General features: G+C 36.5%; 1 protein-coding gene across 2 annotated transcripts in view; it reads right to left on the bottom strand.

The window, feature by feature from the left end:
- The window catches only part of LOC106879200 (uncharacterized), a 374932-nt gene extending 360257 nt beyond the window's left edge, over positions 1–14675 (bottom strand). For both annotated transcript variants that reach the window (XM_089349772.1, XM_052966714.2), the window contains exon 1: positions 14549–14675. The gene's annotated coding sequence lies outside the window, so the exon portion shown is untranslated. The remainder of the gene's footprint in view (positions 1–14548) is intronic.
- Between the last annotated feature and the right edge of the window lie 520 nt (positions 14676–15195).

The following is a 15195-nucleotide window of genomic DNA, read 5'->3' as shown; positions in this document are numbered from 1 at the left end:
GTAGAGGCCACTATTGCACAGTAGAGCAAGACAATTTTTATTTGTTTTAGTCTTTTAGAAAAGAAACAAATAAAAGATTTCAGTCCTACTTCACTTCATAGTAGAGAGCTTATCAATGTTAATGTATTTAACAAAGATTTAAACTATATATATCTGTCATCAGTAAGAAAAAGTCACAAGACACTTTTAATAGCAAGTAATATTTATTAGTGACTTAAATATTTGTGTGTCTACAATTTGCTGATGCTCACAATAGTTACTGTCATAGCTGTAAACTCGTTTATCAATGAATTAAAAGGCAAAAAAAGTGACATAAAATATATAATATTTTGTGGTAGAAAACATGACAGTTTGGTCATTTGCTTCGAAATTTTAAATAGCTAGCAATTAACTGGTCTATTTCATAAACTGAATATAAAGTTGCAAATGACTGAGGGATATATTTACTCAAACTCTTAAGATTCAAAATAAAATATACAAATCAGATAACTGCAGAACAGTTTGGAGGTAGGTAGTGAAGGCTAATAATTAGTGTTAAGTAAAGATGGTCAAACATTTTCCTAACATCCATGCTTTTAAATTTATGTTTAAGTACAAATTAACATTAAAAGTTGAGACTTATCTAATCACTAGAATGAATAAAAAAAATAGCAACCTGGGTTATATTTCTCGACAAAGAGGTGTAGAAGACATTGATAAAAAAATTTAACAGTTATTAACCAAGCCAGCTGAAAATATATTTCTACACTGATGAAATAATATTTCTTATGGAACAATTGAGAAGGAAGGGATATACCCTTCTACATCACCCAACACTGAATTCCTTGAATATACATGGTGTCACCCAGCCAAGTCAAATGTGCTTCAAATCCTGACAATCCCGATGTGAAAAAGGAAGTTGAAATAGGAGCCAACTACTTCTGTTTGATACATCCAGACCAACAGATAATGAGTAACTTATTAGAAAATGAAATACACACAGAAAGCAAAGGATAAAAAAAGTTTTTTTTATGAATGACAAGTCAAAGCATAAAGATTATGATTGCTATTGTTTGTTGTGTTGCTTTGTTTTTCCAATCCAGCGTAACAAAATGAAAACTAATCAACTTAAACAGCAATGGTTTTCTTAACTCCTTAATAGGGAAGCTATAAGGAGTGCTTACCGATAATTACTGACTACATTAGCAATAAGAGATGTGGTTTCTAAACACTAAGCACAGAAAATGAAACTGTGAAAACAAAGGATTAGCTTAAGCGCTACACTGTAACGCCGGTGTTGTTACAGCATTGGCTAACCATTCACAAAGTTGCTCTACAGGTTAATTACTCTGGCTGAGTCCATAAAAGCCACAATCATCTTATTGATACTCGAAAATCTATTTGAAGCTGATTGACACTCAAGCTAATTTGAGACCAGTGTTATGGTATGCTTTTTTTTCTTTTCTTTGTGTTTATATTTCTCAGTTTATCTTTCTTCACATGGCAGTAAAATGTGAATATTCTTTAACCTTCACATTAGTATTCCCACCACCACCACTCCACTCATTTATAAGTAGTGATTAGAAAAATATAACAATGCATTTTTTAGTTACCCCTTTTTTTCGTAAGCATATTTCTGTTGAAATATACTGCCTTTGTTTTAATTAATTTTGAAAAATAATGAAGAATTCAGTAAAGTAACTTGTCATGTTAAGCTGGTGTTCTGAACAAATTAATATGAAATTTTGATAGAAGGTTTTAAATCCAGATCACCCTAAAACAAGAACTTGATCTCATAGAACTAAGGTGGGTTGATATCATCTTCATCATCATTTAACATCAGTTGTCCATGCTATCATGGGTTGGATGGTTTCACCTGAGCTAACTAGGGAGCTGCACTAGACTCAAGTCTGATTTGGCAAGGTTTCTACGCCAACCACTTTACAGAAGGTTGAAGGTGCTTTTACATGGTACTACCAAAGGGAACAGTCTTAACATTTCTGCAACAGAGTACAGGTCTTGTTGAGTACAGCAAGGTGCCAGGTATCTTATCTTTTGTCAGTACAGCAAGGCACCAGGCACCTTGATCCTTTGTCAATACAGCAAGACACCAGGCATCTTGAAAAGGATTAATACCAAAATTTACCTTAAGCTATCATTGCTGTGGATCTAGATTTGAAGCTAACTCCTCAGACAGATTCAGAAATCTTGCTGAATCATAGTGCCACATCATTTAACCCTTTGGAATTTACATTACTATCAAATATAATGTTTATTTATTCACATTTTTTAAAGTTAATCTTGTATTATCATGTAGCTTTGAGATTTCAAAGTTATGACTGCTTATTTTTAGAATGACATTGCAGGACAGATGTGAGAGACTGGATGTTGTCAGTTTGAAGATAAAACAGGTAGAACATTTCGGCTAGATATGGCTAGTTTAAATGCTAAAGGCAATCTTTAAAAACAGCATATCTTATAGCTAACAGGTCGTGTGACATGGAATTTACTTTGAAACCATGCAGTTTCAGGTTCTATCCAACTGTAAGGCATCTTAAGGAAAGTGTCTCCAAAATGGTCTCAGACTGACCAATGCTTTGCAAGTAAAATTGGTAGATGTAAACTATATGGAAATCTGTTCTGTGCGTATGTTGGTATTTCACACTTTTATAAGACACTGTGTCTTTTATAAGACACTGTGTCTTTTATAAGACACAGTGATGTCATGTTTTCATTTGCTGTAAACAATGTCTTATTGCTCTCTATTTTTGAAAATCAGGTGAATAAAAGATCCCTTATTTGAAAAACAGGTAAAGGTTGGCAACAAGAATAGTATCCAGCTGTAAAATTCTACCACAATATGTACACACTCAAACCCAAACCATGGCAGAGGGAAAAAAAGACACACATAAAATATACAAACGTGAAATTATTTTGCATTTAATCTCAAGCTATATTCCATTTTACATTTTATTTTCTCACTATAGTCTTGGAGACAGTTTATGATACAAGGTTTTATTTGCCTATTTCCAATACTGTACATTTTCTGTGTTATTTCATGAAATAAAAGACATTTAAAATTAGTGTGAAATCTAAAATTTTCTTTGCTTTCTTCTTCATCTTTATCTTCACAATATTGTTTTCAAACACACGGTTCCATCTAGAATATAGTCTTACACATTAAATAGCTATAATCATAAAGAAAATCAGTTTCAAGATAGAAGAGCAAATTGTGTATGTATATATATATATATACATGTGTGTGTATGTGTATATATGTGTGTGTGTGTGTGTGTGTGTGTGTGTGTGTGTGTAAAACACCAGTGTAATTTGTTTAAGTTATTTATGAACCTGGGAAATGCTTGAGTACTTGCTACTCATATAAAACAGAAAAATATCTTAATAAAATATAAAATATTAGTAACTGAAAGGGAATTGAAACTGAAGCAAAGGCATCGTGCTGTGTCCTTGGGGAAATCATAACAAAATTATTTCACTAACTTGAAAATAGGTAACAGCTCTAGTTTAATATGATTGAGTATTCAGTAGTACTAGCATGCAAGAATAGAGGAAAGAAAAAGAAAAAAAAAGATACCAATTCAACAAGGATGATGAATAGCAGTGTCTAGAAACAAATTGGATAAGTCTATTGGGTTACTCAGCAATAAAATACAGGAAAAGAAACATGGAAAGTATCAAGAATTTTCAGCTCTAAGTTCAAATCCAATCAGTTAAATTAGATTTTTCTGATATAAGGGTTAATAAAAAGAATATACAAATCCAATATAGACAGCTAAAAGGAGGGGTGGAGAAGTATTTGGACATTATTAAAGAAAAGAATAAACTTCATCATTGGCTACATGAGCATATGATGGAAGACTAAGACAAGATTGTTGAGTAAATTTTGACCCTCTTTCAAAAACAATTTCTAGTTTTAATTTATACTGGGATGTGCAACCTTCCTTTTCTCAGTGTCTGATGTATTAACTATAAAGTTTCCCTGAAAACTTTCATGTAGCAATAGCCTAGTTGCTATTGTCAAAACCTGTCAAGCTACAAAAGAGTTCCAAATCTGGAAGAATGGTCTAGACTCAAAAAGCTGAAAAGACTAAGACCAAAATAATAATTAACACCACTTTACTATGCCTGCATGTTTTGGACAGAATTTGGTTGAAATGGATTTTCTATAACCAGATGTCCTTCCTATCGCTGACGCTTACCTGTTATCAAGTAAGATAATATTTCCCTATGACCAAACATGTTTCCATGGAAGATGAAATAGGGACACTGCTTGCATGACTATAACATTCATTTACAGCTAGCACATAATCTCAAAGCAAGGAAACAATAACAGACACACACCTATACACATTATGTAAGATGGGGCTTCTTTTAAGTTTCTCACAAGGCTTTGGCCAACCCAAAGTATCATATAGTGAGAATAAACCCACAACCATGTCATTGGGAAACAACCTTCTTGAACACAGCCACATCTGTGCCTAGAGCACAAAATTCCAGCACCACAGGCGATAAAGTTCATAGAAACAAGGGGCCAGATGAACCAGAAACACCATAAAATGAAATCTCCGGCAGCTCAGATGATTTACCAAGATGTAGCAGGTAGCTTCAGTTATCTGAGTGATATAATTACAACTGGATATACAGAGAGTTGCCAGTGCCCCTGGACTGGCTCTTGTGCGAGTGGCACATAAAATACACCATTTTGAGCGTGGCCGTTGCCAGTACCGCCTGACTGGCCTTCGTAGGATTTTCGAGCGAGATCGTTGCCAGTGCCCCTGGACTGGCTCTTGTGTGGGTGGCACATAAAATACACCATTTTGAGCGAGGCCGTTGCCAGTACCGCCTGACTGGCCTTCGTGCAGGTGACACGTAAAAGCACCCACTACATTCTCTGAGTGGTTGGCGTTAGGAAGGGCATCCAGCTGTAGAAACTCTGCCAAATCAGATTGGAGCCTGGTGTTGCCATCCGGTTTCACCAGTCCTCAGTCAAATCGTCCAACCCATGCTAGCATGGAAAGCGAACGTTAAAGGATGATGATGATGATAATGTTGAGAGAGCTGTTAAATTTGCTGGCAACAAAAGGTTTCTTCAATGTAAATTGTATGTAGTTTAAGCAAGAAGTATGAAACTACATAGCAGAAGAATATGAGCATTAAACGTAGAACATCTGCAGAGGCTAGAAACTTTCACTAAACTTAAGTGCAGGAACAGCTGCATGGTTGCAAAGTTCATTTGACAACCACATGGGTTCAGTTCTGCTGCATGGCATTATCAGCAAGTATCTTCTACTATAAGCACCAAGATGACCAAAGCCTTGTGAATGGATCTGGCAGCTGAAAACTGAAAATGGCCTATCTTGTGTGTGAGTTGTTTTGTCTTGACATCCTACAATGCTCCATGAAAACATATCCAGCCATTGTGCTGCTGGTGTTAGGACTAGGAGAAATATCTTGCTTGGAATTAGATGAAGGTTGGCAACAAAAAGAACATCCAGCCATAGAAGATCTGCTTTAACAAATTTCATGTAAGCTGTGCAAGACTGGAAAAGAGAATGTTAAAATGATAATGATGAAAGAATCGGTGAACTTGACATTTTAACCCTGCGCCAAATACATACAGCTTGCTGGACTGATTCATAGAAATTTGAAACTTAACTGTCTTGGCCATAGATGATGAGTAAAGTTGCATATGATTATTAACTTCTATGAATGATGGAGCACAAGTGAATGAAAGGCCAGTTGAGCAGCATAGACATCAGTTAATGTTGTGGTTAGGGCCCATGAGCAAAGAAATTCAAATCATTCCTATCATTTATCAAAACCTCCAACCCATGATAACATGGTAAGTGTATACAAAATTATGATATATATATATATATTATGTGCACACACCCACATCATTAGTCACTCAAAAATTTTGGTAGCAGCATGCCGACAACACTTCACTGAGGAGATCTAATAAGGCTGAAACATGTCTACAGCTACCAAGCAAAGACACGCCTTCATCCCTACCTATCTCTAATTTTTGATCAATTGAAATTTTGGGACTTCTTTTCCTTGCCCCATTTGAGAATCATGGTCATTAACGTTCATGAATTTACTTCTCATCGTAGCTATAATTTCAACAGATTAAAAATTTTCAGTTCATTGCACTCTGTATGGCTGCCTGCATTTAACTACTAGAATAAATTCCTTACAATATTTTACAACATCAAATACAAGATCTTAGACCACATCCAAGACAGCCCCACCACCACCACTGAATGGCCAATCATCAACACACTTCAACCTTTGACCCAGACATACTGTTCTGTCTCACTTTCTCTCCCACCACTACAACAGTGGCTGCTGCTTCTTGGAGCCACTGGTCTCTTGGTACCTCCCCACCAAGCATTCTTCACTCATTACTCATTGTGTATCCCTTCCCTAGTTCTATGCTAATTCTAACAACTTAAATCCCAAGAGTGTCCACCTGCTGGAATTCCTTTTCTGCTCATGTTTTTACAGCAGCTGTCACCTTGAAATTATTCAAGAGTTTTAATCAGACTTTGAAGGCACACAATCACCATCAGTACAAACATGCCGCTGCTATAAAAAAATAACAAAAATGTGTCTTCCCATTTTGAGTCAAAAATCCCACCAAGACAGACTACCTTCCATCTGTCTCAGGGGTCAGTAATGTACTAGTCCTACACCAATTTGATTCAAATCTGTGGCCTTGAGCCAAAGCTCAAAATAAATATTTCAATAGGCGCAAGAATGGCTGTGTGGTAAGTAGCTTGCTAATGAACCACATGGTTCCGGGTTCATTCCCACTGTATGGCATCTTGGGCAAGTGTCTTGGGCCAACCAAAGCCTTGTGAGTGGATTTGGTAGACGGAAACTGAAAGAAGCCCATCGTATATATGTATATATATATGTGTGTGTGCGTGTGTGTGTCTGTCTGTCTTTGTCCCCCTAGCATTGCTTGACAACCGATGCTGGTGTGCTTATGTCCCTGTCACTTAGCACTTCGGCAAAAGAGACCGATAGAATAAGTACTAGGCTTATAAAGAATAAGTCCCGCGGTTGATTTGCTCGACTAAAGGCGGTGCTCCAGCATGGCCACAGTCAAATGGCTGAAACAAGTAAAAGAGTAAAGAGCAAATGTCACAGAGAAAGAGGCCCCTCTTGAAATGAGAATGTAATCTGGCTTTCATTATTAAATGTTCAGTCTGTTGAGTCAGAAGAGGAACAGTAGCACCCATGACATCTACAAATTCTCAAAGATCAGTGATAGAAAGGAAGAGAAAGAAAAACTCAGCAGACCAAATTCCATCTGATGGTTTTTTGCTCACAAGAACTGGATTGTTTATCATGCTTCTAGTAAAGAGTCTGAATTTTGCATTCAAGTACATTGATTCATCCATGTAACATTAGAGTCTTATCACTATCAGCCAGGCCTCAAAAACTCTTCTTTCCACCATGAAAAGGTTGGTGATAGACAAAAGACAGAATTTAAACTCAAAATGCTGCCATAACAGATGTATCACAAAGCATCACACCTGATGCTCCAACAATTCTACCAATCCTCTACCCTCCATTGGTACTTTATTATAGATCTTGAATGGGTTAAGAACAGAGAGCTTAAACAAATACCACAAAGCATTCTGAGACTCTAATGGTCCTGCCAATTCACTGCTTCAAGAAAATATAAGGAAGGAAGAGGGATTTTGGGGTTCTGTATCAGAGCAAAATGTTTTGAATGCAGAGAGAATATTTCGGGCATGCTAACAGGAGTACCACTCACCTACTAAAGATGGCAAATGCTCTTCTTAATAATTGCTCATTATAATCAGCTCATAGTTTGTTTTCAAATCTAATAATACACATTCAGAAGCAACAATTATATTGTATTATGTATAAAAATAGGCTAAACTTTGTGTGTTTATACTTATGCTAGAGTCATAGATTCGGCATGATAAGTACATTGTGACAACAACCACCATATGCCAATATTTGAGAATACACGGTTACCCAATACCTTATCAAACACAAGATCTTCCTCTCAACTTTGTTACCTTTTACAAACAGATAGTGGCATATTTTTACCCACAGACATATACATAGTACCCATTCTCAGCTCTTATCAATTAAGATGAGATTTACACTTGAAATAATGATTACCAAACATATATGCATTTACATAAGTATATTATCTAAAAACCTAAGTGGACAGACTGTGTAGTTGTATAGATACAATGTGGTATGATAAATAGATATGTTAAGGTGTAAGTAAGTGTTTAAAAAGTTTTCATAAACTCCATAAAAAAGCATTATAATTATGATTTCTTACATAAACACAGCCACACATTTAGGGGAAGAGAACATATGATCATATCAACCAAGTACTTGACTAGTATTTATTTTATTGAAGAGTGAAGGGCAAAGTCAAATTTGAAATCAAGAAATACAAGAGTCATAACTAAATAATGCGAATTTCATCCAATGCACAATTTGAGTTAAACAAAACAAAACAAAGAAAAAAACAATACATGAAGTTTTTGTCCAATGAATGCTTTATAAGAATTTTGCCAATGATAAATAATACTCTCTCTTTTACTCGTTTCAGTCATTTGACTGCGGCCATGCTAGAGCACCACCTTTTGTCAAACAAATCGACCCCAGGACTTATTCTTTGTAAGCTTAGTACTTATTCTAGCGGTCTCTTTTGCTGAACTGCTAAGTTACGGGGACGTAAACACACCAGCATCGTTGTCAAGCGATGTGGGGGGGAGGGGCAAACACAGACATACAAATATATAAATATACATATATACGACGGGCTTCTTTCAGTTTCCGTCAACCAAATCCACTCACAAGGCTTTAGTCGGCCCGAGGCTATAGTAGAAGACACTTGCCCAAGGAGCCACACAGTGGGACTGAACCCGGAACCATGGGGCTAATTTTTCTATGATAGTATTGTTTGAATTATTTGAGATAGATCTCAAAAAAACAAAAACAAAACTGGCTTCTTAAATAGGGCAACAAATATATATGTGGACAGAATTTGAGTGAATACAATCAGCATTGTTTTAACATCCACTCTCCCATGCTTGCATGGGTTAGATGAAGTCTATTAAGGCAGATTTTTCTATAGCTGACTGCCCTTCACAGCACCAATGCTCACCTGTTTCCCAAGTAAGGTAATATTTTCTTCATGGCCAGACATGTCCTTGCAGAATATTGGTAATAAATGGCATTGCCTGTATGACAGTCACGATTTGAAGACAAGGAGACACAACACACACACACACACAAGCTTCTTACAGTTTCCATCTTCCGAATCCATTCAAAAGGCTTTGGTTGGCTCAGGGCTGAATGCACTGAGACTGAACCCAAAAAGCCATGCAATTGAGAAGCAAACTGCTTAACTGAACAGCTACACCTGTACCTATGCAGCAAGATAAATATAGAAATAAATGGTAACAAAAATTCTCCCAATGTTTCTTCTATTACAACATTATATCACAAGAGACTGGCATAATTAATTGCTAATGATGCAACAATTTACTTGTGAAAATGTTAGCCAATTAGGAAATCACTATGCAGAAACCAGACCTGCTAGAAATAGCAGCCAAGTTTTCCTCAAACACCACTCTAGATACACTGTGTCTGAAATCAAGATGGAGAAATCATGGCTTTTAATGCCTTTGATCATAAGGTGTACTAAATGAGCGCTAATTCGAAGCATAAACAACAATATTTAGAACAGGATTATTTCAAAATAAAAGCAAAACAGGAAAAGCCAATGAGAAGGAAATGCTCAATAAATTAATTAACTTGCTAATAATATGAGTCCAGAGTTAATTCCTAATCCCAACAATAACATTCCCAACCTTAAACCTAGAGGGTCAGTTAAGAACTTAACTGACCCACAAGGTTTTTTTAAAATTTTGCCTAACTTAGGTGGCACTCCGTCGCTTACGACGTCGAGGGTTCCAGTTGATCCGATCAACAGAACAGCCTGCTCGTGAAATTAACGTGCAAGTGGCTGAGCACTCCACAGACACATGTACCCTTAACGTAGTTCTCGGGATATTCAGCGTGACACAGTGTGACACGGCTGACCCTTTGAATTACAGGCACAACAGAAACAGGAAGTAAGAGTGAGAGAAAGTTGTGGTGGAAGAGTACAGCAGGGTTCGCCACCATCCCCTGCCAGAGCCTCGTGGAGCTTTAGGTGTCTTCACTCAATAAACACTCACAACGCCCGGTCTGGGAATCGAAACCGCGATCCTATGACTGCGAGTCCACTTCCCTAACCACTGGGCCATTGCGCCTCCATTTTGCCTAACTTATCCAGAGTGAAAAAGTAAAGGCAGAGATGGTTGTATGATTAACTGAAAAGAAGCATGATGTATATGTGTGGTTAGAGCGTTGGGCTCACAATCATGAGGTAGTGAGTTCAATTCCTGGACCAGGCTGTGTATTGTGTTCTTGAACAAGACACTTTATTTCACATTGCTCCAGTTCACTCAGCCATAGAAATGAGCTGTAACATTACTGGTGCCAAACAGTATTGGCCTTTGCCTTACCCTTGGGTAATATTGGTGGCATGGTGAGGGGAAGCTGGTATGCATGGGCAACTGATGGATCTCCATAAACAACCTTGCCTGAAATTGTGCCCCAGAGGGTAACTTTTTAGGTGCAAGCCCATGGTCTTTTATGACCGAGGGGGTGGCTCCTTCCTCCTTACTATGCTGTAAAGATGTTGGTGAAAGGAAGTGCATCCAGCTTTAAAAACCTGTCCCCCCTCTACAACCCAAAAAATATTAACCAGCAGAAGAGCAGTCTCTGCAGGCCACAGCAAAGCAAGCATAATCCTGCAGATAACTTCTACAGTATCACTGCCATGATAAAATGTATCTAGTCCATATTGTCATACAGTCCCACTAGTGCTAATCTCAAGATAAAATACACCTAGTCCCAGCATGTCAGATGACCAAAGGCCATGAGATTATGTAAGGCCCATTTAACCCATGCTACCATAAAAAAATATGATAATGATCTTAATGTATCTAGGATTACACAGTCCAATGTATTCTTCCATTTTACCCAAAGACATTCAATGTGATTTGAAGATTTCACTATTATTTCTAACAGGTGAAGCCTGCCATGAAGAGGTTCCCATGTCGGCTGACAGTATTATCACTGCTGGGACAGGAAAAGTTAGCATAATGAAAATGCCTTATTTAAATAAATCGATGAACAATGGCTGTAACATCACATAGTGACCAGAAGCTCAAACCTTATGGCAACAGCCAAACACTATACACTAACACAATCAGAGAGCCTCAAAACATGGTTACCTAATCTGCCCAAAAGAGCAGCCAAATTTCTCTAAAACTACACACAACCATCATTAAAAAAACTAAACAAGATAATGTATGAAGAAGTATTTTATGCTTGGATGGTCATGTCTATAGAACACCTTTGATTATAATTCAATCAAAGCTGACTTGGGACTAAGCAACACAACTACCTCATCTCTAAAGTGGCATTTTTTTTTCTAGGCTCTCTGTCAAGAAAATCTCTACTGCCTTTGCAGAAACCTCCACACTTTCATGCACTTCCAAAATTCTGCAAAATTTCTAACTGGCCATGGGTAAATATTACCTTGCTTGGAAACAAGTATGGGCATCCGGCCATAGAAAATCTGCCTTAATAAGCTCCGTCCAACCCATGGAAAACATGGACGTTAAAACGATGATAATCACACAACAATGGAATCTTAATTTTCTAAACTTCAACAATAGCAAAATTACTGCCCTTAACATCAGCAAGGCCATCAGTTATGTCGGGAGTATCAACACCAACTTGCCTTTCAATAAGGCAATGAAATTCCCAATCAGATCATTCACCTGTAACATGTTCTGACAGAATTCACCCCAAACCACATATATCAACTCGGGTACACCAGGGTCTACACAACACCCTTCCCATACATTACAACACCCAGCTAAAGTCCTTAAAGTTAATACAATACTAGGCCTTACAATTTCTGCAAATCTCTCGTAACTACAAATATTGCCAAAACTGCATCCTAATTGCTGAGGTTCCTTTTAAAAATTAGAACAAAGATTTCATCCCGGTCCAGTGCTGTCCATCTATAAAACTTATGTATGACCCGTAATAGAGTCTAATACACTATAATCACTGTTTCTTCTTTATGTATCTTCTACAATGACTACAAGCAGTCGATTTTGTCCTGAACCAGCTCGTACCTACATTTCACAGGCTTACTCGCGGCACTTGTCTACCACGATTCCCACTGCCTCGCCCTAACCAGTGAAATGTTTAGTATAAAACCCAATCATTCTACCTCAGAACCACAAATACTGTCCAAGTTTCTCTATAGGCGTCAATTCACAAAGGTTTAAACAGAACATCGCCTGCACTTCAGGTTAGTCTGGTAGGACCTCCAAAAGTCAAGAGGTCTGATCCTCAAATAATTTATATTATATTTATCCTAATGTCAACACGGATGTGCGTGTATAAATATATATATATGTTTGTCTAAATAACGATGTCAACCACTCAAACCATAGAGCTTATTTACTTCTAAAACAATTTCACTAAAAGCGTGTATCGAGCACTTTGCAAAAAGTATATATTTGTGTATATAGTTATATATAAATATATAAAATGTGTGTCTGTGTGTGTGTGTACCTAAAATAAAATGATGTGACGAAGCGGTATCGTGTCATATTATTTATATTTATAAAGTGGTTAACGTCACAAATGTTGTTCATATGTTCAACAATAAATAAGCCAGATACCAAATGACGAAAATAAAATAAAGAAGTTCAGGACTTATTGGGTACATAAAACCATTGTTATGATTACCGTTATTAGATTTACTATCATGTACTATGTTAGAAGATTAGCTTGTTAGATGAAAATAATTCGGATATCAAGTTTAAACTCATTGTTTTTGTTATTCTTTGAATTTTTCTTCGATTTACAATATTCAATAATTTATAGCCTGCTCCAACATTTTAACGATTTCTTTAGACCTTGAATAATAAACATGAGATTTAATTTTGTGAGGAGAAAACAAAACGAAAAAGAACGACGGTTGTTGTTGTGAATAGTTCTGATATGAGGCCTTAGCAAAACACGATCCAAAACGTCTTCCTCTTCATGCAAACATTACACGTACGATGTTATTTTTTATTTTTATCAGACAAGGAAAGAAGGGATAAATGGTTTCGTCATCGGGCAATATTATGTCACTAGAATTTTGTATCTTACTCGACTGATTACAACAATGTAAGAGAAATAAATCGAAGGGTGATTTTTTTTCCTTGAGTATAAACAAACAATTCAGTTACATAAACACGAGATAGACAGAGACAGAAAAATGTGGAAAGGAAAGATAAAATGTGTCATTTAGCTTTTATAACAGCTTTTTGTTCTGTCCGAGAGTAGAGGGAGGTTTTAACTCCTGCTCCCCACTACATCAACTGCCACGTGCATACATATGATCGGCAGAATAGGAAAGGCCAAGACTGATGCCGAAATCAGCAGATAAATTAACCCCCCCACACCATCATTGAACTACATCAGTAAGGCACACCACAACCCTTGCTCTGCGATTTACAGATTATTTCAAGGTACGATTAAATGCATTTGGAACAATCTACTCATCGCAAATAGGAACGTGTTTACTAATAAAACGAACAAGGACGGGTTTGTGTGCGTATATACACATATACATAGATGCGCGAGTGATTTTGTGCGAATTTGTTATTGTACAACAATCAGGTCATAAACAACAATTCGACGAAATTCTAAACAATTTTTTTTTCTCCACATTTCGATTTAATTATTAGACTAGCGAGAAAAATTTAATTTTATGACAATAAATGCTGTGTTTTCGTAGCAAAAAAAAAAAGAATGTAGAGGGAATGAGAGAAAGAAATTGCTTAAAATCAAAGACAGCTTCAACGACACCGACATGGCAGTCTCGAAGAGTCGGGAGGACACAGTGACACACAAAAATACAGACGGCTTGTTTATAAGGAGGGGGCAAAAGCTGCGAATGATTGTACGTGTGTGTATGAGAAGTGGAACGAATAAATATAATGAAGAAGACGACATCGACCATAGATTTGGGATAGGGAGATATTTATCAACCGATCTAACTTAAAATTAAACGACCGAGATAAAAAGTTCACAACAGGGTTTCATGTAAAACAATGTAATTAGATATACATTCTGTTAATACAAAAGCCATTTTAAAAACGTTTAAGAAGACGGGAAAATAATAAACGAACGAAAAAACAGTGAGATAACCAAAGTCGGCCTAATAATGTTTTCGCGGGAACTTAAGCTGTAGACATTTAATTTCAAAGTCAGACTGAGCGCACCTTGGACAGTAGTCGACCTCCACAATACTTATAAAGACAACTCCAGTCCAAAACAGCAGCCACCATGTAATAACAGCGATCAGAAATTTATACGCAATCTTTAAAGAAAGGCCATAACTAACAGTTGAACTTACCTAGCTTTCCTTATTTACAAAAATGAGAATGTTTTTCTTGACCTAATATTCTCTCGGAATGGTCCGAATCTCCTCCACCTCGCCGTGCCGCACTTACATTCACCATTCGATTTCACCGGAAGTTTGCAACGAGACCACGTGATTACGCCCTTTCATTAGATACGCAACACGCACTGCCTTAACTCCCTTCTCTCCAAATGAGCAACAATGTTCCACAACATCATCGGTTGTAGTTTTGTTCTTTTTTTCCTCTCTCTCTCTCACTTTCTCTATAATTGCATTCAACTTTTCAACTTCTTTCTCAAAATAAAATGACAAAATGCTCATAGATATTATATGGTGTTATTTAAGTTATTTATATCTAATTTTTCGTTCTAAAGCATGGTAATCTAGATAAACATAGTGGTTAATTACTTTGCAAAATAATTATTTTTAAAAAAATATTAAATTATATTGAAAATTATTTGATAATGTAGATTCGATAATAATATTACGAATTATAAAAATTATATATATGCAATTCACATACAAACATTTTCGAAGTAGTGCTATTATCTTAATTCAACAAGCTACTTTTACATTCAGATTTAATAAAATTGTAAAGATGAGAGCTAATTTATTTATATATCTGTTACTGTCTTATTTCG

Source organism: Octopus bimaculoides, chromosome 3, assembly GCF_046866305.1.
Source record: "Octopus bimaculoides isolate indiv1 chromosome 3, ASM4686630v1, whole genome shotgun sequence".
Taxonomy (NCBI): Eukaryota; Metazoa; Mollusca; class Cephalopoda; order Octopoda; family Octopodidae; genus Octopus; species Octopus bimaculoides.
This window is presented reverse-complemented; position numbering and strand designations above follow the sequence as displayed.